Source organism: Geotrypetes seraphini, chromosome 2 (genome assembly GCF_902459505.1).
Source record: "Geotrypetes seraphini chromosome 2, aGeoSer1.1, whole genome shotgun sequence".
Classification (NCBI taxonomy): Eukaryota; Metazoa; Chordata; class Amphibia; order Gymnophiona; family Dermophiidae; genus Geotrypetes; species Geotrypetes seraphini.
The window spans coordinates 446,074,629-446,102,106 of NC_047085.1; the positions used below are offsets into that span (position 1 = coordinate 446,074,629).

At 42.4% G+C, this 27,478-nt stretch overlaps 1 protein-coding gene across 1 annotated transcript in view; it reads left to right on the forward strand.

The window, feature by feature from the left end:
- Window positions 1-9,281: 9,281 nt before the first annotated feature.
- Window positions 9,282-27,478, forward strand: part of JCAD (junctional cadherin 5 associated) — a 189,737-nt gene continuing 171,540 nt past the window's right edge. The window contains exon 1 of the mRNA XM_033931454.1: window positions 9,282-9,376. The gene's annotated coding sequence lies outside the window, so the exon portion shown is untranslated. The remainder of the gene's footprint in view (window positions 9,377-27,478) is intronic.

The window sequence follows — 27,478 nt, forward strand, 5'->3', positions numbered from 1 at the left end:
TCCTACACTGCTCCTTGTGACCCTGGGCAAGTCACTTAAGAACATAAGAACATAAGAAACTGCCTCCGCTGAGTCAGACCAGAGGTCCATCGCGCCCAGCGGCCCGCTCCCGCGGTGGCCCATCAGGCCCATTGCCTGAGCAGTGATCCTTGACTATTTTTATAACCTATCTCTACTCCTATCCCTATCCTTAATCCTTATCTGTACCCCTCAATTCCCTTGTTCTCTAGGAACCTATCCAAACCTTCTTTGAAGCCATGTAACTAGTTCTGGCCTATCACAGCTTCTGGAAGTGCGTTCCACATATCCACCACCCTCTGGGTGAAAAAGTACTTCCTAGCGTTTGTTCTAAACCTGTCCCCTTTCAATTTCTCCGAGTGCCCCCTTGTACTTGTGTTTCCCCATAATCTGAAAAATCTGTCCCTGTCCACTTTTTCTATGCCCTTCAGGATCTTGAAGGTTTCTATCATGTCTCCTCTAAGTCTTCGCTTCTCAAGGGAGAATAGCCCCAGCCTTTTTAGCCTGTCAGTATATGAGAGGTTTTCCATACCCTTTATCAGTTTAGTTGCTCTTCTCTGGACTCCCTCGAGTACTGCCATGTCTTTCTTGAGGTGCGGTGACCAATACTGGACACAGTACTCCAGATGCGGGCGCACCATTGCGCGATAAAGTGGCAGGATGACTTCCTTCGTCCTGGCCGTGATGCCCTTCTTAATGATTCCAAGCATTTTGTTTGCTTTCCTTGAGGCTGTGGCGCATTGTGCCGATGCCTTCAGTGTTGTGTCCACCATTACTCCCAGGTCTCTTTCAAGGTTACTTACCCCCAACAGTGATCCCCCCATTTTGTAGCTGAACATCGGGTTCTTTTTTCCTACATGCATGACCTTACACTTCCCTATGTTAAAGCTCATTTGCCACTTAGTCCCCATTGCCCCAGGTACATTAGATAGAGTGGGAGCCCACCAGGACAGTTAGGAAATAATGCTTGAGTACCTGAATAATTTGTAATCCACTGTAGGATATGCAGAATATAAATTATGAAAAAAGGAATATGGATTTCTCAAAAGGACAAAATGACCATCCATGTGTTTGAAACATCCAAGTACTGATTTTGCAAAGGCAGAAAAGGACATTCAGTGCTCCACTATGTCCAAATAGCTTTGGGTGGGATTAGGAAGGGCCTGAAAACTGAATGTCCAAGAGCAATTATTGAAGGGCAAAAAATGTCCACATCTAAAAAGAAGGATGTCCTTATTTAGACCTGTTTCAGGCACATCCAAGGTACAAAGCAGTTCCCTGATTAGGGTTATCAGATGTCTGGGAAAACGCAGATATGTCCTCTTTTTAGAAGATTGTCCGGGTGCCCATATGGATTTCCAAACACCAGCAGATTGTCTGGGTTTTGGAAAACCTTGAGCTCGGGGCCACGACTTGAGCACGATTACTGCATCTTAGCTCCACCTAGGGTACCTTTTGACGCCAGACAGTGCCATCTCAGTCTGGAAGGCCTCTGAGCATGCGTGGATATGACACAATGACATCACATGCATATGCCCATATCTGTAACATCATCGTGTCATATCCATGCATGCTCGGAGGCCCTCCATACTTGGCCCCAAGCTTGGGGAAGAAGAGATGAGGTTCATGTAGGGGTGGGACCGGGGGCAGAACGGGATGTGACTGGGGCAGAATGGGCAAATCTGATAACCCTATCCCTGATTGAGCAGCTATCCACTGGAGAGTTTAAGGCATGACCCCCCCTCCCTAATCTTCCAGTGGCTGCTGTCCCCCCTCTCTTTCCCCTGAAAGTGAAACCAAAAGGAGACGAGGCTATATGACAGCTTTGGGTATTATAGGCATTCTCAGCAGGAAGGAAGCAAATCCAAAGTAAAAGAATTAAAGTGGGATTTGAACCTGGGTCCCTTGCTTTACAATCCATTTCACTATCTACTAGGCCACCCTTCTGCTCTGCATTAATATCTCTATGATCATTTTCTCAGAATACTGCCATGCAGATGTCCATGTCATTTGTTTTCCCTGTTCATAATTTTGATCTTCCAGTTTGAAAAATGGCTGTTCATACTGGACATCTCCAGCCCAAGGACATCCATCTCATCTATTTTCAAAGAGGAAATCTTGATATATTTCCTGTTAGAAAATATATGTGAGATGGATGTCCATTTGGGAAGTTCCGACTTGGATGTAGTGGCGTAGTAAGGGGGGAGGTGGACAGAGGGGCAGTCCATCCTCCTCGCCACCCCTTGCTCCTTCCCTGCCCCTCCACTACCACACATGTGTGCCCCTTCCCTTCCCCGTTCCAGGCTTGAGCAGCAATCCCAACTTGCTGCTTGTGTAGCGTTGGCTCTTTCTCTGACATCACTTCCTGGACCTGTGTGCCTAGGAAGTGATGTCACAGGAAGAGCCGACACTGGCACGAGCAGTAGGTTGGAGTTGCTGCTTGCACCAGGAACGTTAAAGAGGTACGGGGCAAGGGACACATGTGTGCAGCAGGGGGAGGAGCAGATGGGGGTGGGGGTGGAGAAGAGGCACCACCACCCTGATGCCTCTCACCCTCGCTACACCATTACTTGGATGTCCCTATACTGATTAGACATCCTTTTGGAAATGTCCCCCACCTATGTCTGGGGCAATTCTATTACATTATGTTTTATTTAAAAGCTTTATATACTACGTAGCCTTATTGGATCACGGCAGTTTAAGGAAAAGGATTGGCACTTGTCTATAGCCTTTTTGTAATTTGTTTTAATACAGCCACACTCAAATCAGTTTAACATATATACAGGTACGTATTTTGTACCTGGGGCAACAGAGGTTAAGTGACTTGTCTAAGGTCACAAGGAGCAGCCCTGGGATTTGATCCCATAGCCTCTGGGTGCAAAGGCAGCAATTCTATCAGTAGGCCACTCCTCACCTCCGCCACAGTTTTTAAAAAAAAAATTTTTTTAAGAAGTAAAGGAACTCCATTAAAATAATAAGGAAGATCTAACCACATCCAGAAAGATAGACATTTAACCAGAAATCCATTCATAATCCTATTACTTGTCAACATTCTTAAAGATATTATATAACTTAGACATTAACATTTACCGACTCATTACACATACATACATAAATGTTTAGAATAATGGCACATATGCATATAAAGTATATACCAAAATTCTACCTGAGTGCTGTCTTGTAAATATGCACTTAACTTACACAAACTTAATACATTTTTTGCGTCTGTAATTACTGAAAAGGATATACACAATATACCAGAAGCCGACAGACTATATGCAGGAAATGAAAACGGGAAACTGACATGGTTGATAGTCAGTCTAGAAGAGGTATTCAGGCAGATTGATAGGCTTATAAACGATAAATCGCCGGGACCAGACGGCATCCATACGAGGGTAATCAAGGAACTGAAAGGGGTTATAGCTGAACTGCTCCAACTAATAGCCAATCTACTGATCAAATCAGGAAGGATTCCGGAAGACTGAAAAGTGGCGAATGTTACACCGATTTTCAAGAAAGGTTCGAGGGGAGATCCGGGAAACTATAGACCGGTGAGTCTGACCTCGGTACCAGGAAAGATGATAAAGGCGCTGATAAAGGACCGCATCATTGATCACCTTGATGGACACAATGTGATGAGGACCTGCCAGCACGGCTTCAGCAAAGGAAGATCTTGCTTGACAAAATTTCTGCACTTCTTCGAGGGAGTAAACAGGCATATAGACAAGGGCGGCCCAGTTGACATTGTATATCGGGATTTTCAGAAGGCGTTCAACAAGGTCCCGCATGAATGACTACTTCACAAAATTGCGAGCCATGGAATCAAAGGTGAAATTCTCACGTTGATTAAAAACTGGTTGGTGGATAGGAAGCAGAGAGTGGGGGTAAATTGGACAATACTGGGACTGGAAAAGCATCACGAGTGGAGTGCCGCAGGGTTTGGTGCTTGGACTCGTGCTCTTCAACATATTTATAAACGACCTGGAAATTGGTACGACAAGCGAGGTGATTAAATTTGCAGACGATACAAAGTTATTCAGAGTAGTGAAGACACAGAAGGATTGAGAAGACCTGCAACCTGCCATAAACACGCTCGAGAAATAGCTGCGACATAGCAGATGAGGTTTAACTAGATAAATGTAAGGTGATGCATGTCGGTAACAAAAATCTTATACACAAATACAGGATGTCCGGTGCAGTACTCGGAGAGACCCCCTAGGAAAGAGACTTGGGAGTACTGGTAGACAAGTCAATGAAGCCATCCGCGCAATGCGCTGCGATGGCAAAAATAGCAAGCAGAATGCTAGGAATGATTAAGAAGGGGATCACAAACAGATTGGAGAAGGTTATCATGCTGCTGTACTGGGACATGGTACGCCTCCACCAGGAATACTGCGTCCAGCACTGGTCACTGTACATGAAGAAGGACACAGTACTACTTGAAAGGGTCCAAAGAAGAGCAACTAAAATGGTTAAGGGGCTGAAGGAGTTGCCGTACAGTGAGAGATTAGAGAAACTGGGCCTCTTCTCCCTTGAAAAGAGGAGACTGAGAGGGGACATGATCGAAATGTTCAAGATAATGAAGGGAATAGACTTAGTAGATAAAGACAGGTTGTTCACCCTCTCCAAGGTAGAGAGAATGAGTGGGCACTCGCTAAAGTTAGAAGGGGATAGATTCCGTACAAACGTAAGGAAGTTCTTCTTCACCCAGAGAGTGGTGGAAAACTAGAATGTTCTTCCGAAGGCTGTTATAGGGGAAAACACCATCCAAGGATTCAAGACAAAGTTAGACAAGTTCCTGCTGAATCAGAACATACGCAGGTATGTAGGGACGCCATTCTGCCATTCTGAACCAGGGCAAGGTCGTTCTGAATCAGGGCAAGGTCAGCACATAGACCAGGTCAGCACACTGATCCTTGTGTGAAGATCTGAGGCCCTGTGGAAGTATGAATCCTTTCTCATTTCCCTCTCCCCTCCTCCTGCTACGTTGACATTCTATAGCAAGGAAACTTTGTGACAGATGCTGAGGCATTCCCCCCTCCTTTCTTGTCACAAGACCCCTGTCACATATTAACCCTTATCTTAATCAAACAGTCCTTATTTGTAAAAGACATCAGCTGACAGGCATTGAGGACGTGCAAAGACTCAGGTTCTGTCCACGTGTTAATCAGGCCCTTGTCTAAGTGCTGAGTTGGAAGGTGATCACGAGGTAAAGCATAAGGCAAAGGGCAGGTGATCAAGATGTAAAAGCATGTACCTTTCTTTGTATCCATGCTGTAAAGGCATGAACTTTGAATCCTCCAATCATTAGATATGTAATCAAAGGAGTTACTTTGATGGAATTAGCATAAGAAACTCAATAAAAGGAACTCGGAGCTAGTCCTTGGTAGCGCCTCCATCCCGATTCTAAAACTGCATGTGTGTGTTTCCTGTGTGACATCCCTACACAGGTAAGGCTAGACTCAATTAGGGCACTGGTCTTTGACCTAAGGACCACCACGGGAATGGACTGTTAGGCACGATGGACTAATGGTCTGACCCAGCAGTGGAAATTCTTATGTTCTTATTTTTAAAATTTCTAGACCACTTAAACCTAAGTAGTTTCCATACAAAACATACATAATATTTAATCAAATAATACATTGCACATATTATTTCTTATAACATTTAAAATCTAAAAATGTAATTAAGATAAAATCAAACTAAAAATCCCTTTATGCCACACATGAACATAACACGCTAAAAAAGTGCAAGAGTGCAAAACCATCAGAGTTCTCTTCAATATGTACCAACGCTGAGTCATTCTTCAGTGTTATTTCATTAAAAAAGCGTCAATAAATAATTGTGTTTTCAGCATTTTTTTAAAATTGCAGGCCATATCCTCAGGATTCCAGGGAGGGAATTCCAGAGCTTCACCCCAGCTATGGAAAGCATTGATGCTCTTGATCTTACATGTTGAACACTGTGTTTCTTTACCTAAATCAATCTCATCCCTCCTTCAGATCTTAATTTTCTACCGGGCTGATATACAATATACCAACAAGGGGGTATACACATGGGGCTTTGAATTAAGTACTCTCTGCCACCGCTAAATTTTTTGCCAAAAATTTCTAAAGGCATTCTTTACTCCTACAAGGCTTAACTTCTGGGTCAGCAGACATACCCTGATCTTCAGTGCCAGAAGCCACGCAAGTCCCGGCATTGAAATATTTGGGATTAGGACAGCCCATGGCTAGAAGTGGCATACAAGCTGTTTATTACTGTGAGTTGAATATTACCCCTTAGAAGAATAATCAGGCTATGTCCATACCTACATACATACAGATTAAAGTCAATTCAGGCATTGCTTGTTCTTTTTACTGAAACGTGTTCCTCACTTGTAGATGACCAATATCGCCCATTGAAACAAAATGGATGCGGTCTGGGTTTGTTCTCAGGGGCTCCTATAGTTTAATTAGGCAAAAGTCTACTACTGCTGTTACTTATCATTTTTGTAGTACTGCTAAATGTATGCAGCGCTGTACATTAAACTTGAAAAAGACAATTCCTGTGCAATAGAGCTTACAATCTAATTAAAACAGACAAACAAGACAAATAGGGATTAGTGAATTTCTCACAGAAGGAATGATAAAACAGGCATGGGTACTTTACAAGCAGGAGTTAGGAGTTAAAAGCAACCTTGAAAAAGTGGGCCCTTAGCCTAGATTTGAATATTGCCAGAAACGGAGCTTGATGTACTGACCCAGTCAGTCTGTTCTAGGCATAGAAGGGACAGAGGCTGGAGTTGGCAGTAGAGAAGAAGGATACAGGTAAGAGAGATTTACCTAATGAATTGAGCACCTGGGGAGGAGTATAAAGAGAGAGAAAAGAGGAGAGATTACATCATATTAGTATTTATGGATTGCTAATATGCGCCAGAAGATGTTCAGTGATTTGCATTTTCGAAGAGCCTGGCCATAAACAGGAATTACATTATTTCATTAGGGTTCATGACACAGATAACTTGGTTTGAGTTCATGGAGGCGTCTGATTATGACATATGGTTTGAAGAGAAGATTGGCTATATCCGGTATTGTCTTGATATTATGGGTTCTGGTATGGGTGCCACATGCCCAATTTGTAGGGAGCTTGGCCATCTATCAAGATGGGAAAGGTGGTTTGTGCCTTGTTTGGTTTCTGGTGGTTGTAGCCTGTTGTTTGTGCTGATCGGGCTGTATTTATCTTTGGGTGGTATTTTGATTAATTTCAACATGTAGTCTGGTGTTTCGCCATGGAAGATTAAAAAGATCAGTGTACATAGTTTAAAAATGTGCCTCGCTTCGAAGGGGAACCAGTGTAGTTCGAGGTATAGGGGTGTCACTTCATCATATTTGGTTGCTGAGAAAATAAGTCTGGCTGCTACATTGTGAATGGTTTAAAGTTTTTTTTCCCATATATTTTCTTTGCATCCTACATAAAGGACACTGCAATAATCTAGTTGGGATCATACCAGTGAGTGAACTAAGATCTGAAAGTTTTCTTTGGTGACACAATGCTAAACTCATCTCAGTTTTCTCAGTGTTGTGAATATTTTCTTGGTTAATGTCTGTGATTGTGTCTCCCAGTATAGGTTTTTTTTTTTTTAAATTCACTTTTAAAATTACAATTGTGCACAAGAGATGATACATTTACATAAAATATAAACATTATAGCACAATAAACTTAATAGAAATAATGACAATACTTATTTTCCCCCACCCATTTTCCAAATGACCAACAACTCATAAAATTACCTGTAAACAATCTATCTATACCTCTTCGCCAGTATAGGTTCTTGTCGAATATACTGTAATCCTTAGGATTCTGATTCCAGACTCAGTGGGGCATTACACAGTGCTATTTGAGTGTCGTTGGTGATTCTGGGTGGGCTTATCCAGTGGAATAATGAGGGTAAGAGGTGCCCCCCATCTTCTTCTCCGCCACCCCCACCCCCATCCGCTCCTTCTCCACCTCCTCTTGCCGCACATGCACCTCCCTTCCCTTCCCCATACATCTTTAACGTTTGCGGCACAAGCAGAAACCTCAACCTGATGCTCACGCCAGCTTTAGCTCTTCCTCTGATGTCACTTTCTAGGCACGGGTCCAGGAAGTGACATCAGAGGAAGCAGCCGTGAACATTAAAGAGGCACAGGGGAATGGAAGTGGTAGTAGGGGTAGTAGGGGGTGGGGAAGGAGCAGGGAAGCAGAGAGGAGAACAGGTACTGGTGCCCCCTCCAAGACGGTGCCCAAGGCAGACCATTCCCCCCTGCCCTCCCACTTAACTATTTAATTTCTTTAATTAGTTTCAGTTTCATGTTGTCAGCCCAGGCAGCAACTAGACAAGTGACTTCCTCTATTGATTTGTCGATCTTGTTTTCTTTCTTGTAGAAAAGAATGCATATTGTAATATCATTTGCGTAGGAGAAGTAAGTGAGGTCTTTCTTGTCTTAGCAGTGTCCTAATTTTGACATCGGTATACTGAAAAGTATTGGAGAGAGTGGTGAGTCTTGGGGGTACTGCGCTTGATGTTGACCATTCTTCCGATCTTTTTCCATTCATTTTGTACACTGTATGTTCTGTTTTAAAAATTCCTTCTAGCCAAGTGTGCACTTTACTGAGGAGCTGCAGAGTGAATGCACTTGTAAGTCAATATGGCCATCTTTTGTACTGGATTTCTGTGTGTCCTCTGCAAAATATCCAAACTCTGATTTGGACATCATATCGAAAATGGCCCTCTGAATCTGGCAGAGGAATCTATGTTGCAGTGCTCACAGTCAACCAGCTTACTTTTTGTTTTTTTAATTGAGCCCAATTCTTTTCACAGGTGCCTGCTAGTCTCTGCAGCATGAAGTGCTGAAGGCTGCTTTGTAGGGTTTTCATGTGCTGGGTTTCATACAGCGCCTTATTTGTATCAGTATCTGACACAGAATTCCACACATGCCTTTCAACACAAGGGTATGTTATCTTTCGCCTCTGGAATTTTCCAGTTATTTAACATGTTAGTTTGAAATATAGTTGGTTTGGAGGGATGAGGGTGGAAATTTCTTGAAACATATCTTAGAAGGTGGTGGGATGGGGGCAGTGTTCCATTATTTATATCGGACCAGGAATCAGCTCCTTTCGCCGGAGGTAAATGTGAGTCTTGGATTCTGAATGTACCTTATCCATCTCTCCGCCCTCCCCTATGATTCAGTATCCTGTGGTTAAAATAACATTGCCTTCATTCAGAGCTAAAATTGCAGCTGCTGGCTACTTCAGATTTGGGATTTAGAGAACTCTTTGTACAACATCGTCTCCTCCTGATCCATTACAAAACATTGCAATTACTGCTGTTAGCAAGGTAAAGGTTTTATGCTCTCTGTGTATTTTTTTAAAGCCATCAAATATAAAAATACAGATAAGTGCTACAAGCTTCAACAGCTCAAAATCCACCGCTAAACTGAGATTCTGCAGTTCGGTGTTCTTATCAAAGACCTCTTATTATGTACATGTTAAGTAAGATTCTAGGTTACAAGAAGGATTAGGAAGGGTACATGTTTTGAACATGAAACTGTTAAACTTTTTGGAAATTTCATTACTATTATTTTATACATAACATGGATTTTTGTCATCTCAATGCTAGTGGAGGCTGGATAGGGTTTGTACAGGCTCAGGGAGTGGACCTAGATGTCAATTTACTAAAATGCATTAACGTGTGTTAATCAGCGTGCATAAACAACCCGCATTGATTTGCTAGCATTAAGAGTTAGTGTTGCCATGCAGAAATTATCACAAAAAATGTAGCCACATCTTCTTGGGTATATAGGTGAGTTGATTGCATTAATAGGTCTGAGTTCACTTTTGCAAGGTGAAAGCCACGCTATTTGTCTAGGTGCTATAAGGTGACGAGCTGCTTTGCATAGTTTTATATCCTTACCTCATTTCCTTAGGTTCCTGTCAGAGGCAATGTCTCCCAAAGGGTTAACGCACTGCAAACCCTGCAAATGAAGCTCATTCCCAAGCCAGGGTACGTTGGGTTGATCTCAGTCTCAAAATTTCTCACTGTCTACTGTCTCCTCTTCGTGGGCATGGCACAGTGGATGGAGCAGAGATGCCAGGCAGCATGTTGCACAAGGCTTGATTTTGTGTGACAACGCTAGTGAATTAATAAACATGCCTGAAAACCACTGTTATCATGTGCAATCTACCGTATTTTATATATGCTACTTGCACCATGCTAGCAAATCTTGATGTCGATGCGGATAGTATAAAGGTGATGTTTTTTGGGCTACTTTTGTGCCAACAATGCTCTCTTACACTATTTTCTGAGCTAAATATATTGGGAAGGGCTCCTAAAGATCCTCGATGTAATGGAGGATTTTGCACATATCTTGTACAATTAACCCCCTCTTTGCCAAAGGAGCGCTAAGCTTTTTAGCACACGCCAAACGCTAACGCGTGCATGTTATCCCATGGATGCGTTAGCAGTTAGTGCACGCATTGATTTAGCATGCATTAAATCCGTGCTAAAATGTTTAGCGCGCCTTTGTAAAAGAGGGCCTAAATATTTGGTATACTCAGGGGTGACACCAGAAAATATTTCTTCACCGAAAGGGTGGTTGACCGCTGGAATAATCTTCCACAACAGGTAATTGAGGCCAGCAGCGTGCCAGATTTTAAGAAAAGATGGGATTGGCATGTGGGATCTCTTCATGGAGGTAGATAGGGGGTGGGCCATTAGTGTGAGCAGACTAGATGGGCCGTGGCCCTTTTCTGTCGTCATTTTCTATGTTTCTATGTTTCTCATTCTCGTAGAATGTTTAATCATAATAATACTAATATTAATATCATAAGTACTCTTACAATTAAGTTTTTTCAGAGGTTGACAGGTAAGTACCAATAACAATATATTTTCTCCCTATGATACCGAACCAGTATCAGTATTGGTAAACGGTACCCTCTCCGATATGACGGAGGTGATCAGCGGACTGCCGCAGGGCTCGGTCTTGGGCCCGATCCTATTTAACATCTTCGTAAGAGATTTGGCTGAGGGGCTTCGAGGTAAAATTACATTATTCGCTGATGACGCCAAACTATGCAACATAGTAGGCAACCGCACAACAGATGAAAGCACAGTGCCCGACAAAAGCTCAATGCCCGACAGTATGACGCAGGACCTACTCCTGCTGGAGCATTGGTCAAAGACTTGGCAACTAAGTTTCAATGCCAAAAAATGCAAGGTCATGCACCTTGGCGGCAAAAATCCATGCAGGACTTACACCATAAAGGTGAGATCCTAGCAAGGACTGTAGCAGAACGTGACTTGAGGGTGATCATTAGCGAAGACATGAAAACTGCCAATCAAGTGGATAAAGCTTCATCCAGGGCTAGACAAATCATGGGCTGTATCCGTAGAAGTTTCGTCAGCCGTAAGCCCGAGGTCATAATGCCGTTGTACAGATCCATGGTGAGACCCCATCTGGAATACTGTGTACAATTCTGGAGGCCGTATTATCAAAACGATGTGCGGAGAGTTGAGTCGGTTAAGCGAATGGCCACCCGGATGGTCTCGGGTCTCAAGGATCTCCCGTATGAGGAACGACTGGGTAAGTTGCAGCTGTACTCACTCGAGGAACGCAGAGAGAGGGGAGACATGATCGAGACGTTCAAATATGTCACAGGCCGTATCGAGGTGGAAGAGGATCTCTTTTTCCTTAAAGGACCCACTGCAACAAGAGGGCATCCGTTGAAAATCAGGGGTGGGAAATTTCATGGCGACACCAGAAAATATTTCTTCACCGAAAGGGTGGTTGATCGCTGGAATAATCTTCCACAACAGGTAATTGAGGCCAACAGCGTGCCAGATTTTAAGAAAAGATGGGATTGGCATGTGGGATCTCTTCATGGAGGTAGTTAGGGGGTGGTCCATTAGTGTGGGCAGACTAGATGGGCTGTGGCCCTTTTCTGCCATCATGTTCTATGTTTCTATGTTTACACTCTACCTTTTAAAATCATCTAGTTGACTAATCTCATTCTAACATGTATCAATGTGCTTTTTGAATATGTCATATTTAATATACATATTATAATGAAAATGACATTTCTAATTTATGTTATTGTGAATTTTCAGTATGTATCACTTCATTCTACATCATTACATAAATTAATTGTGATGAGTGTTAACAGCGCTCTTAATGAATGTTCATGCTTGCAGAAGCAATAGAACAGTTTTGAGCATTGACCTCAGTACATTTCCACACAGTGTTTATTTTGTTAGCAGATACTTAGAGGGATGTCTCTGCATTTGTGACATTGCTTAGAAAAGTAAAGATAATTAGCAAAAATTTTGTCTGTTGAATTGGTTTGTGGAACAAAATCCAAAGGCCATAATGATCCCAGATCTTTCCAGGTATGGTTTTACTGAATAGATCCTCAGTTGCCAAGCTAGAGGTGTAGCCAGGAGTGGGGTTACCATAAGGCTCCAGAAAAAGGAGGCTGGATTGAGACATCTGGGTTTTACTTCCATTGAAAGCAATGGAAGTAAGGAAGACACATTGAGACATATGGAGCCATATGGTAACCTTAGCCAGGAGGACAATGATCGGGATAGAACAGGGGTTCTAACCCCGTTCTTGGGACACACCCAGCTAGTCACGTTTTCAGAATATCCACATTGAATATGCATGAGATAAATTTGCATATACTGCCTCTATTGTATGCAAATCTGTCTTGGGTGTACAAAGGTGCAAAGCGACGCCTAAGCACACGTGAGGGAGGTGTGGTTTGTGCTGGAAGTTACCTTGTGCATGCTTAGGCGTCGCTATGCACCTCTGGATGGGCAAGGCAGGCGTCTGAAATGTAGGCCTGCAGAATGCTGGCCTACATTTCATGTGCCTATACAAAACTATAGGTGTGATTGTATAACGTGGGCCTAGTGGTTGATTGACAACCACGCACCTGCACGCCTACAGTGTAAGCCCAATAAGGTGCGCTATAGAGAATCAAACCCTGAGAGTCTTATCATCATGTCATATTTATTGCATTCTGAGAAGAGTGCAGTTGCTTTGGTCAGACAACAACTGTAGAAAAAAGCATTTCTCCTTCTTTTACAAAGCCGCACTAGCATTTTTTCCATTGGCCGCCACGGTAACATCTCCGATGCTCATAATAATAATAGCTTTATTTATATCCCATCATACCTTTTCAGTTCAAGATGGTAGAAATACAGTGTAGATACTGCAGGTATCGATACAAGTGAAGAGAGCAGGTAGATTACAGCAAGGTTTAGATATAGAGAGGGGAGGGGGAGGTTGTGAAGGTGGGAGGGGTGTGTGTTGGGATTGTGGGTAGGCTGGATGGGTTCCATAGGATCATAGAATTCCAATGAGCGTCCGAGCTGTTACCGCTGCGGCTTTGTAAAGGAGTGGGTTTATTTTTCATTTATTACCTTAAATATGTTAGCTTTGGGAAATGTACATAGCAGATGTCTTTATACTGTGTTCAATAGAAAAGGAAATGCATTTCCCTTTTTATTTCTCCACTGTTACAGTATATGCTGTTTAACTTCTTGGGATTCCCAGTTCAATTTTTGTCTACCTATTTTTATTTCTAATTTGTGATCCCTTGTTCTGTATTGGATGAGGGTATGCCGCTGTGATCGTAATTCATTATAGCAAGGTCTTCAGAAGTGCCAGTATCAGCCAAGTGTTTTCAATGGCTACAATACTTTCGGCACTGGCCTCCTTATTGGGCCCGCAGTGAATTCTTTTAGTATTTTAATTTTTTGTAAAGTGTTATACTATAAAGTGCTTTATATACCACAAAGTGCTTATTTGCTAAAGTGCTATATTCAATAATTTCATCAGTTTTAAAAGCTCAATGAGCTAAAAACTTATTTTTTTTGTTTTTTCTTTTTCTTTCGTTGTTCATATCGGGAAGGTACCTGTCATTCGACATGTTTCACCGATAGGCTGTATCAAGAACTGTCCCCCCCTTATCACATGCATCTGCACCATTCCAATCTGTTAGTTATAGTATAGCACTTTACAAAAAATTAAAATACTAAAAGAATTCACTGCAGGCCCAATTTGGAGACCAGTGCCGAAGGTATTGTAGCCATTGAAAACACTTGGCTGATATTGACACTTCTGAGGACCTTGCTATAATGAATTTTTATGATATTATTGTGGTTTGAACAGTTGATTGAAAAATAATATCAACACATTTGGCTGCATGATAGTGCTGTGATTGTAATGGCAGGTGGAGAGATCAGAGGGGAGACAGGGAGGAGAGGGGATCTGGGGGGGCCCCCTCCTTTATTTTCTAACCTGGGCCCCAGCATTTCTACTACCGACCCTGACCCTCGCTGTAGCAGGTGAGGATCCCCAAGCATCACCAACTAAGGACCTCATCCAAAGGTGGCTAGAGCTCTCTTCTGTCAGGCTCTGCAGTTGGCGGCAGCATCCTTGAGCCACCGACAACTAAGCATGCGTGGAGTGTTAACATTGGTGGCTCGTGGACCTTTCTGATGTCTGCCATACTTGGCAAAGGGAGTTCTGGCTGATTTTGGAGGAAGTCTTCAGGAGAGTGGGGGGAGGGTGAAAGCTGAAAGAAAATTTTGTGCCCACCCACTTTGAGCTTAGGCCCAACCAAAATTGGCTGTCTGGTTATGCCACTGCAGTATACCAAGTGCTTTTAGACATTAAAATTTGCTCCTCACTTCTGATCCACTTCCAGCTGACATTCTGCTTCTAGGTTCCTTCTGCCTCTCAGTTCTTAGGCAAAATTGCTGCATAAACAAATCTCTTTGTACACTTCCATATAAAAAAAATCTTATGAATTTATTTTCTCAAGCCCCAGGCCTTTTTAGCTAAGGTCCTATTTTCCACTGCCTACGCATTCCTTTCACGTTCCAGCACACCAGGGGAAGAGGGGAGAAGAAAGGACCCTTACCATACCTTTGCACTTCAGTTTTGCCAAACACAGTATTCCTGTGTCTCCCCCCACCCCCCACCTTTTGAGAGTGTTATCTGTTCTTTTCCCATACTAATATCACCAATTTCAGAACTTTGACCAAAAAAAGTGAAGGTCTGGTAATGATAAGTAGTAGAAGTACATCAGTTTTTTTGTTTGAATATTCTCTAGGATTTTCTCTGCTCCATTCCAGATTTTATGGCTCTGTCTGAGCAGAATGATAAAATTCTCCTTTCTGCTTTGGATTTTTCTGCATATCTATTACCTACTGCTTGATCTGAGCCATTGACTATGCTCTTATTTTCAATGTACTGTGTTGGCCCCAACTCCAAGGTTTCCTCTGAATGAGCACTAGGGTGTATATTCTATAAACGGTGTCCTGATTGTAGAGGGCAGTAAGTGTCCTACCGCTGTCTAACCAGCTAATCAGGATGCACGTTTAAAAAAAAATCCTGAGGCAGGCTGCCTACATTGTAGGCATCTTTGCGAGCATAGGGAGGCGCATATGGCCGCCTAAGCTCGCCCAAGCCTAGGCATGGGTGTGGTTTCACCCGGAAGTAGCCTTAGGCGAGCTTAGGCAGCTGTAGATGTCTCCCTAGGTCCGCGATAGGCGTCTGACATGTAGGCTGGCAAAATGCTGGCCTACATTTAAAAACATAAGAATCGCCGCTGATGGGTCAGACCAGTGGTCCATCGTGCCCAGAAGTCCGCTCCCGCGGCGGCCCTTAGGTCAAAGACCAGTGCCCTAACTGAGACTAGCCTTGCCTGCATACATTCTGGTTCAGTAGGAACTTGTCTAACTTTGTCTTGAATCCCTGGAGGGTGTTTTCCCCTATAAAAGCCTCCGGAAGAGTGTTCCAGTTTTCCACCACTCTTTAGGTGAAGAAAAACTTCCTTACGTTTGTATGGAATCTATCCCCTTTTAACTTTAGAGAGTGCCCTCTCGTTTTCTCTACCTTGGAGAGGGTGAACAACCTGTCTTTATCTATTAAGTTTATTCCCTTCAGTATCTTGAATTTTTCGATCATGTCCCCTCTCAAGGGAGAATAGGCCCAGTTTTTCTAATCTCTCGCTGTATGGCAACTCCTCCAGCCCCTTAACCATTTTAGTCGCTCTTCTCTGGACCCTTTTGAGTAGTACTGTGTCCTTCTTCATGTACGGCGACCAGTGATGGACGCAGTATTCCAGTTGGGGGCGAACCATGACCCGGTACAGCGGCATGATAACCTTCTCCGATCTGTTCGTGATCCCTTTCTTAATCATTCCTAGCATTCTGTTCTCCCTTTTTGCCGCCACCGCACATTGCATGTATAGCTTCATTGATTTGTCGACCAGTACTCCCAAGTCTCTTTCCTGGGGGGTCTCTCCGAGTACTGCACTGGACATCCTGTATTCGTGTATAAGATTTTTGTTACCGACATGCATCACCCTACACTTATCCACGTTAAACCTCATTTGCCATGTCGCAGCCAAATAGGCGTGGACACTGAACTGATCACGGCAAGGGAATCTCCCTGCCACGATCAGTTTAGTGACCCCTTCAGTGAACTCATCCCACCCACCCTTCCCCCACCCCTGCAAAGACTGAGGTTCAGATCTTGGGAATAAGAAAAAGGGATATACAGAAAACATGCAAAGAGATGGCAAAGTAGGGTCCTATGTTACAGTTGATAAGTGAACCAAAGCAAGTCACCTCTGGTGAAGATGAGGGCATGCTGCTGCCAGCTGCTAGGGCTGTGCAGTAGTACATTAAGAGGCTAGTTTATTAAGCTTTCTTTTCTCCTGGAAACAGAGTGGGAAAGGTCTTAAATGAACAGTGGTGGACTTCTGGGCGGATGCCCCTCTCTTGAACTTCACTGGGTACAGTGGGGGATTGGAGGGGGAGAGGCAGAGGCAGAAGTCTCAGCTGCTGGCTTCTATGATTTTGAGCAGGCTCCTAGACTGAAAGAAATTTTGACAAGGCCTAAGAAATCTGCTGCTCCTAATTATAGTGGGAGTGTGCCGCTACTTTAACATTTATTCTGCTTACGCGATTGAAGTCATTTAACTTTGACCTCGAACCTCACCGCAAATTTAAGGTATACTATTATAGACTAAACACAGAATATGTCACATTCTGTCTCACTTTATTAGAAGATTTTAAGGCTACTAGAATAAACATGAACCTTTTCTTAGCCTTACAACTGCAGGTTATAGAGGTCATATTTATATTTTTTTTAATCTTTATTCATTTTGAAACTTTCAATAGGCAAATGGCTGAAGAACAGAAAGCAGAGAGTGGGCATAAATGGGAAGTTCTCAGACTGGGAGAAAGTGACTAGCGGTGTACCCCAGGGCTCAGTACTTGGGCCCATCTTATTTAATATTTTCATCAATGACCTAGAAGAAGGAACATCCAGTGAGATCATCAAGTTTTTCAGACGACACAAAGCTATGCCGGGCAATCAGATCGCAGAAGGATAGCGAGGAACTCCAGAGTGACTTGTGTCAGTTAGAGAAATGGGCAGAGAAATGGCAGATGAAGTTTAATGTGGAAAAATGCAAAGTAATGCATTTAGGCAGAAAGAACAAGGAACACGAGTATAGAATGTCAGGTGCAATTCTAGGTAAGAACGAAAAGGACCTGGGTGTACTGATAGATAGGACCCTGAAACTGTCGGCACAATGCGCAGCAGCGGCAAAGAAAGCAAATAGAATGTTAGACATGATAAAGAAAGGAATCACGAGTAGATCGGAGAAAGTTATAATGCCGCTTTATAAAGCAATGGTCAGACCCCACTTAGAATACTGTGTCCAACATTGGTCTCCCACACTAGAGGAGGATATAAAACTGCTGGCGAGGGTGCAGAGACGAGCAACGAAGCTAATAAAAGGTATGGAGAACTTGGAATACGAGGAACGACTTAAGAGACTGGGATTGTTCTCCCTTGAGAAAAGGAGACTGCGAGGGGATATGATCGAGACTTTCAAAATACTGAAAAGAATCGATAAAATAAAGCAGGAAAAAAATGTATTTACAATGTCCAGTGTGACACGGACAAGAGGACATGGACTGAAGCTAAGGGGGGACAAGTCCAGGACAAATATCAGGAAGTTCTGCTTCATGCAACGAGTGGTGGACACCTGGAATGCTCTCCCAGAGGAGGTTATTGCGGAATCCACCGTTCTAGGATTTAAAAGCAAACTAGATACACATCTCCTTACAACAGGCATAGAAGGATATGGGTGACTAAAATTACACCAGGTGTATACCTGGCTGGGCCTCCATGTGTGCGGATCGCCAGACTTGATGGCAGTTCTTATGTTCAATAAGTGTGATACAATAATATAATCAATTTCATTTAACATCACTTAGAATTCTTACAAAATTCCTTCAAAAAACAATTATCTAACATATGTGACACCCGGGGCCCATCATTTTTTGACACCCCCCATCCCTATCTGTATAAAAAACATGATTTTTAGTAACAATCCACACGTCACACATGAATATCTAGGAAAAGGCAGCATATACAAACCTAAGGATTAGATTAGATTAGATTAGATCTTACATACTGCAGTGAGCAGTACATCAATAAACCCATTGTAAAACTAAACAAGCCAGACTAGTACAGATCAATCCTACACAGTCAATCCTAACAGAAAACCATGTCTTTTCGAACACACAGAACACAGAAAACACCTTTGCCTAGTATGTAATCACAAACTAACTCTTCTCCCTTTTACAAAACTGTAGTGTGGTTTTTAGCCACGGTGGTAACAGCTCAGATGCCAACGCTAAAAAACGCTCTACAGTTTTGTAAATGGGGAGAAAGAATAAAAATACGTAGACAAAGGTTAAACTGAAGCACCAAGAAGCTGGACTCTGCATACAATGCAACATCACAGAAACAGCGATGCATCTCACCTAAAGCAAAAAATAAATAAATAAATATAATTTTTTTCTACCTTGTCTTCTCTGGTTTCTGCTTTCCTCATCTTTTTGTCACTTTCTTCCTTTCATCCACTGCCTACCCTCTCTCTGCCCCTTCTATATGGCATCTTCTCTCTTTCTATTCCCGTTCTAAAAACTTTATGCATTCCCCTTCCATTTCTCCCTTCACCCCCATTAGTCTGGCATCCATCTTCCTCCCTTCCCTCCTCCAATGGTCTGGCATCTCTCCTCTCCTTTTCTTCCCTTCCCTCTCCCACACCCACATGGTCTGGCAATTCACTCTCTCCTCTCCCTTCCCCCCACTTCCATCAGCATCTGCCCCCTTTCTCTCCCTCCAACCCAATTCCATGCAATATCCTTCCCCCTTATGTCTCTTTCCCTGCAATTCCATCAGCATCTGCCCCTTTCTCTCCCTCCACCATGCTTCCATACCACCCTGACCCCCTTTCTCACCCTTCACCATGTCTCCATACCACTTGACCCCCTTTCTCACCCTTCACCATGATTCCATACCACCCTGACCTCTTTCTCACCCTTCACCATGATTCTATACCACCCTGACCCCCCTGTCACCCTTCATCATGATTCCATACCACCCTGACCCCCCTGTCACTCTTCACCATGATTCCATACCACCCTGACCCCCCTTTGTCACCCTCCACACCCTTCCATACCACCCTGCCCCCCTTTGTCACCCTTTACCATGTTTCCATACCACCCTGACCCCCTTTCTCACCCTTCACAATGATTCCATATCACCCTGACCCCCCCTTTGTCACCCTTCACCAGATTCCATACCACCCTGACCCCCTTTGTCACCCTTCACCATGATTCCATACCACCCTGACCCCCCATGTCACCCTTCACCATGATTCCATAGTCCCCTGACCCCCCTTTGTCATCCTCCACACCCTTCCATACCACCCTGACCGCCTTTCATCACCCTACTATGCTCCTTTCTTTCTCCATCTCAAAGGTCCTGCGATGACTACTTCTGCTCCGGATGGAAGAGGTGACGTCAGAAGGGGCTGGGCCGGCAGACGCAGTTAGTTGTGGCAAGATCCCACGATGACTGCAGCTGCCAGTCCACCCCCCCCTCCCGACGTCACTTACCTCTTCTGGAACAGAGGCGGTAGACGGCGCAGTCATCGCAGACCTTCGTTCACTTCAGCATGGCTGCTGACTCTGCTCTAAGTACGGCAGCCACGCTGAGGTGCTGTTTGCAGCAGTGCGGGAGGTTCCGGATCCGGCCGGCTGTGCACACCCTTGGAGCGTGTACCTGGGACGGACGGCACCCCCCTTGGTACGCCACTGATTCACCTTCCCCTACCTTCATTTTCTCATTCAAAATTCTTAAAAATCCCATCCTCTCCCTCCTTCCCTCTGCATATGAAAAGAAAAGTTTTATCAATCATTACAAGATTTTTCTAAAGGTCCCCAAATCATCCTAAATTTTTTTAAATGCTCCTGCTGTGTGGCCAAAATACGTTCCATTTTGTAGATATGACATAAGGAATTCCACCAAAAGGTGTCATTTAAACAAGCACAATTTTTCCAATTTTTCATATGTTGAATGGCAATATCTGTCATTATGAGTAAGAGTTTATTATTATTAGATGATATTTGACTCTTAACTCTCATTGACATACCAAATAAAATAGTATCAAATGACAATGCCACTAGATTTTCTAATAAAGTATTAACCTGATTCCATATAGATTTCCAAAAATTAAGTATTAAAGGACAATAGAATAAACTAAACTAAACTAAACTAAACCTTGGGTTTATATACTGCACCATCTCCGTAGAAGCAGAGCTCGGCACGATTTACAGGAAATAGGATGAGAGAGGAACTCCAGTGGAGGGTTTAAGGATTAGGTGTAAAAGGGTGAGGATGGGTGGGAGAGGCCTAAGAGGGGGGGAGTGTTACAGTTTTGAGAATAGCCAGGTTTTTAGGTGTTTAAGGAAAAGTTGGAGGGAGCTTGAGGTTCGGAGCGGAGAGGTAAGGTTATTCCAAAGCTCTGTGATTCTAAAGGGGAGGGATGACCCAAGTTTGCCTGCATGAGAAATACCTTTTGTGGAAGGGAAGGATAGTTTAAGAGTTTGGGAGGATCTGGAGGAGGTAGGAGTTGGAGAGTTCCAGGATAGAGGGATAACGGCAGGAAGGATGCCATGTAGGATCTTGAAGGCTAGGCACGCACATTTGAAGTGGATCCTGGAGATTACTGGGAGCCAATGAAGCTTAGACAGGAGTGGCGAGACGTGATCAAATTTGCTTTTCGCGAAAATAAGCTTAGCCGCGGCGTTCTGAATCCGCTGAAGTCTATGGAGGCTTTTCTTGGTTAGGCTGAGGTAGATAGAATTGCAATAGTCCAATCTGGAAAGGATGATGGATTGTACTAGGACTGCAAAGTGTTTTTGATGAAAATAGGGTCTGATTTTCCTTAGCATGTGAAGGCTGAAGAAGCATTTTTTTTACCAAGGATTGGAGATGGTCGTTGAAGGATAGAGAAGAGTCCAAGGTGACACCCAAAACTTTGCTTGAAAACTTGAGCTGTAGTGAGGAGCCGGAGGACAATGGGATGGAGGAGGGTAAATGGTCTAATTTTGGGCCGAGCCAAAGGAGTTTTGTTTTGGCCTCGTTCAGTTTCATTTGTACTGTGAATGCCCAGGATTGGAGGTTCGTTATGCATGAGGATATGTTCGTAGAGAGGTTAGTGAAGTTCGAGTCGGTCTCAAGGAGGACGAGGATGTCATCAGCGTAAGTGTAAAGAGTTTCAAGGGGGGATAGTTGGAGGAGTTTCAGGGAGGACATGTAAATGTTAAAAAGGATTGGGGAGAAGGGTGAGCCTTGCGGGACACCACAAGTCGGGATCCAGAGGGAGGATGAGGTGCCGCTCATGTTAACCGTGTAAGAGCGGGAGCGCAAGAATTTGGAGAACCAATCTAGAACTGTGGAGCTAATGCCTATCTCGGAGAGTTGGAAAATTAGAATGTCGTGGTGGACAACGTCAAAAGCTGCGGAGAGGTCGAATTGTAGAAGAACAGCGAACTTGTTATGAGAATGCAGTTGCTGAACCTTAGAAATTAGTGAGGCCAATAGGGATTCGGTGCAGAAGTTGGGTCTGAAGCCATATTGGTAAGGTAGAAGAATAGAGAATCTTTCTAAGTAGGAAGAGAGCTGGGTAGATATGATAGACTCAAGTAGCTTGGTGAGGAGAGGGATATTTGCTATTGGATGATAGCTAGATGGTATGGAGGGGCCTAGGTCTGCTTTTTTCAGTAGAGGGGTCAGTGCGATGTGTCCCATTTCAGTAGAGAATAAGCCCGATAGTAGGGCAGAATTTATGAGTTTGGTAAGAGATGTGATGGCCTGTGTGGGGATTTTCTCAAATAGGTAGGAGGGGAATGGGTCCAAGATGCAGTTGCAAGATTTTAATTTGAGGCAGAGTTTAAGGATCTGGGAATCAGATATGAGCTCGAAGGCAGTCCAGGATCTGTCGGTAGGGATGGGGTTGAAAGCAGCTAGGGTAGGGTTGGGTTCGGAGGGCACCAGAGAGTTGTAGGAGACTGCGGGCGGGAAGGAGCGTCTTAAGGTAGTGTCCTTATCATTGAAGAATTTTGCTAGGACCTCGGCTGAAGGAGATGAGGGGAGAAGGGTGGAGTCGTTTTTAGTGGTTAGGGAGCTCCAAATATTGAACAGTGTGCTATTCTGGTTGTTGGATCTGGAGATCTTGTCTCCGAAGTTCTTCCTTGCTTTTTTTAATATTGAGTTGTAGAGCTTGATATTGACTCTCCAGGCCTGTCTATCAGCAGGGGATTTGGATTTTTTCCATTTTCGCTCTAAAGCTCGACATTTTTGTTTCAGGTCTCTGTGGAGTGGAAGGTACTAAGGGGCTTTATGGAGGTAGGTAATGGATTTAGTGGTTTGAGGGGCAAGGGAGTGGTAGGTAGACTTGGAGAGGGCGATCCAGTTGTGCCAATTGTTTTCAGAGTCTGCAAGCTTGGGAGTGGAGGGAAAATGGTTGAGGAATTTGGTCCAGAACAGATCGCTCGAGATTTTTTTCTGGAAGGTAATGGAATTAGGGGAGCGGGGTGGGGATCCAAGATGAGACATGAAGATGGGGAGGCAGAAGGCCCCTAGGAAATGGTCAGACCAGGGGACGTGTTCCCAACGGGTGTCTTCGGCAGAAGTTTTATAAGCGGTGAGGTCGAGGAACTGGATGAAGTCTAGGGTGTGCCCCTTTTCATGGGTAGGAGCGGATGCGGGGGGGAGAAACCTAGGGAGGTGAGGAAGTCATTGAATTCAGTCGTGTCCTTGCTAGTGGTGTCGTCAAGGTGGAGATTAACGTCTCCGATGATTAGTAATCTTTGGAATTTGAGAAAGGCGTTAGTTAATGAATCCACTGTGTTAGGATTCAAAGGCAAATTAGATGCGCATCTCCTTACGAGAGGCATAGAGGGTTATGGGTGACTAAAACTACATCAGGTATATACCGGATAGGGCCTCCGCGTGTGCGGATCGCCGGACTAGATGGACCATGGGTCTGATCCGGAGATGGCAGTTCTTATGTTCTTATGTTCTTATAGTCTCGAAGACGAGGTCGGAGGATTTGGACCAAGGGATAGGTGGACGGTATAGTAACAGGATGCCCAGTGGGTGAGGGCGGAGTTCATCATTGACTGAGGCTAGCATATATTCTAGTGAAGCGTGGCTGCCTCTTTCGAGGAGCTGGACATCAAAGAAGGATTTGTAGAGGAGTGCCAAGCCACTTCCTTTGCGGTTGATTCTGGATGAGAAGAGGCCTTGGTAGCCATTGGAGCAGAGTTCATTTTGTGTGAAGAGGTCATCTTTTGAAATCCATGATTCTGTGATGCACAGGAATCCAGGGTCAAAATCTTCGAGGAGGTCCTTCAGAATTTGAGTCTTGTTGCATGCGGATCTGGCGTTGCAGTAAAGGGTCTAATGTCCCAGCTTCAAGATGACAGTGCCAGCATCTATTAGACTTGGAACTATCTAACTTTTGTAAACGAACTGGGGTCCAAACTGCTCTATGCAACAAAAAAAAACAAGTTTGTCTCATAGATGCTGAAACCATACCTCTTATCCTCCAATTCCAAATTTGTAGCCATTGAGATGCAGTAATTTGATGTCTCGTAGACCAGTCTTTGGTTTCTTATTTAAAAATCCAGATATTAATTTATACCACTGAGCAGCCTAATGCTCTATGAAGTCCACATGAAAACATAATAATGGCAGACTATACCTACTTACTAATGTTTTCCATTCAGGTAACCCTTTCTGAATGGCCTGCTTCAACTGCAACCATCTATAATTTTGTGTTGCAACTGTGAAAAATCAAGCAGTTTACCTTCTGAAATAACATCTTCTAAAATACGTATACCTGCCTTCATCCAATGCTTCCAGATGACTTTAAAACCGCCAATTTGAATCTTAGAGTTCAATCAGATCATTTGACACGTGGATTTGTGAATTGGTATAGGTGTCAAATTATTAACAAATTTTAAAGTTTGCCACGTGTCTAATAATATTCTTATTCTTATATTACCTCGGCATCTTGATACTTAAAATATGATCTAATCTCAATGGGAACATGAGTTACCATTCTAACACAAGCCAATCTGGAAAATTTTCTAAAGCATCAGGAAGGGTCCAGTACATGCCTTGACACATAATATAGGCTTGATGATACCTATAGAAATTGGGAAAATTTACCCCTCCCTCCTCAATTGATTTTTGCAAAGAAACTATATCAATTCTCGCAACTTTCCCCAGCCAAATAAATTTAGTGAGAATACTATTTATTTTCTTATAAAATGACCCCTGAAAAAAAACTGGTAACATACTCATTTGATAGCAAATAACAGGCATAATCATCATTTTGACAGCTTGAACTCTCCCCCACCAAGACAAATGTAAAGGATTCCAATGCTCACACATTTCTGTGAACTTTATTAATAAAGACTTTTCATTCAACTTCATCGTCTCCTCTCTTGTTTTATGAATCCATATACCTAAATATTTAATACCCTCTTCCTTCCATATAAAAGGGAATGAATCAAATAATCCTTTTTGACAATGAACATTTAATGTGAGTATCTCTAATTTATTCCAATTAATTTTATATCCTGAAAACTTCCCAAATTTATCTATTAAATTTAATAGCTGTGGAATGGTGGACTCTGGATTCCTCAAATGAAGCAATATATCATCTGCATATGCAGAGACTTTATATATCCGACATGAATAGGGGATACATTGAATCTCCTCAGCTTGTTGAATAGCCAATAAAAGGGGTTCCAAAACAATATCAAAAAGAAGAGGAGACAATGGACATCCTTGCCTAACCCCCATCTCCAATCAAAAATGTTCCAAAAACATATTATTAATGTATAATCTAGCATAAGGGGAGCTATATAAGGATTGAATCATTTGTATGAATCCAGACCCATTACCAAACCAATTCATTGCTTGATACATAAATGGCCATTCCACACGATCGAATGCCTTTTCTAAATATATAGAAAAAGCTGGATCAACTATGTCTTTTGATAAATTTAACATATGAAAAGCCAGCTTAGTATTATTTGAAGAATGTCTGTGAGCAATGAACCCCGTTTGGTGCATACCAATGATTTAAGGGAGAGCCTTAGCCAAGCGCAAAGCCAATAACTTAGCAAGTAATTTCCCTTCTACATTAATCAAAGAAATAAGCCTGTAATTTGAAACAACATAGGATCTTTATTTGGCTTAGGTAAGACAATGGATAGAGATTCTGCCATAGTACCCGATACACAACTTTTAATTAGTTGATCCTGATATAAATTTAGAAGATGGGGGTAGAAGGATAATTTGAAAAGCTTTATAAAATTCTACAGTAAAACCATCACCACCTGGAGCGGATCCAACTCTAAGGGACTTCAATGCTGTTTGTAATTCTTTTAATGATATAGGTTCTTCAAGTCCTGCCTTTAAATGTTCAGGAATTTTAGGTACCTTAATTAATTTAAAAATTTCTAACCCATCATTTTCTTTATTTGAATAAGAATCGGAAGAGTATAAGGCAGTATAAAAATTTAAAAATTGTTTCAAAATAGTTCCATTTTGAGAATATAATTCTCCTTTTTCATCTCTAATTCCAACAATTTTTACTTTCCTTTTCTTAGCCTTGAGATAATTTGCCAATAATCTTCCCGCCTTATTCGAGGTTCCATAATACAAAGCTTGCTTAGAAAACAAATCCTTCCTGGTCATTTGTGATGAGATTTCATTTTATTTATATTTAGCTTTTAATAAACTTAAGGTTTAGATTAGATTAGATTAGATTAATTGGTCCTGTAACTTAGATTGATTCCATTTTATTACCAATTTTGACTCTAATAGTTTAATCTCTTGTTCCAATTTAGAAAACTCCCTATTTAGTTGTTTCTTTAAAAGTGCTGAATATGAAATAACTTGCCCCCTTAAAGTTGCTTTAAAAGCATCCCATAAAAGTTCCATGGAGATCTCTTCTGAGGCATTTAATTGAAAGTAATCATTTATTTTTAACTGAAACTCTTCAAGAAAATTTGAATCTGAAAGCAATGTATTATTAAATCTCCATACAGGTCTATTAGAGTCTTTATCTGTAACGTAAACTCAATCCAAATTCTACCATGATCTGATAATATTATTGGATCTTTAATCGCTTTTTGAACTTGCTGCACTAATTGATTTGAAACAAAAATATAATCAATATGTGAAAATGACTTATGGACCTGAGAACAAAAAGTAAATTCCCAATCATTAAAATGCAGGATCTGCCATATATCCTTTAAACCACAAGATTGTATCATATTTTCTAACCCTAATGATTTCAAATTTTTACTATGATTTTTATCTAAAAATGGATCTAGAACATCATTAAAGTCCATCGCCACCACTAAATTAGTAGTGGCCAGTGGTAAAATCATCTGCTGAAGGTTTTTGAAAAATTCAGCCTGCTTAGAATTTGGGGCATATACATTAAAAAGCATCAAGGCATCATTCCCTGATTTCATGTTCGCCTGTAACCATCTTCCTAATGGATCCGCCAACATCAGACTAAATACACCAGAGCATTTCCTATTTATCAAAATAGCTACTTCTGCCTTCTTTCCAACAGCAGGTGCAAAAAAGCAATGACTCACCCAATCTCCTTCCAATTTCCTTGATTCAATTTCTGACAAATGAGTTTCTTGAATATAATAGATGTCAGTATTCTGTTTCTTAAGGAAATTTAATGGTTTTTTCTCTTAATGGGATGATTGAGACCATTAACATTTAGTGAAAATAATTTAAACTACATTGTAAATTATAATAGAATTGTTCTTACTGAGTAAATAAAAAGTACACTTTATCAATTTTGAAAATTCATTTTGTATACACATCCAGTATCCCCCCAAATAAATATTACCCTCCCTCCCTTCCCCATCCCCTTAAACAAATACGAACACTTGAAAATGCTTATCAGGACAAGTAATCAATTGCTCCCTCCAGGCAATTCTTCATTATCT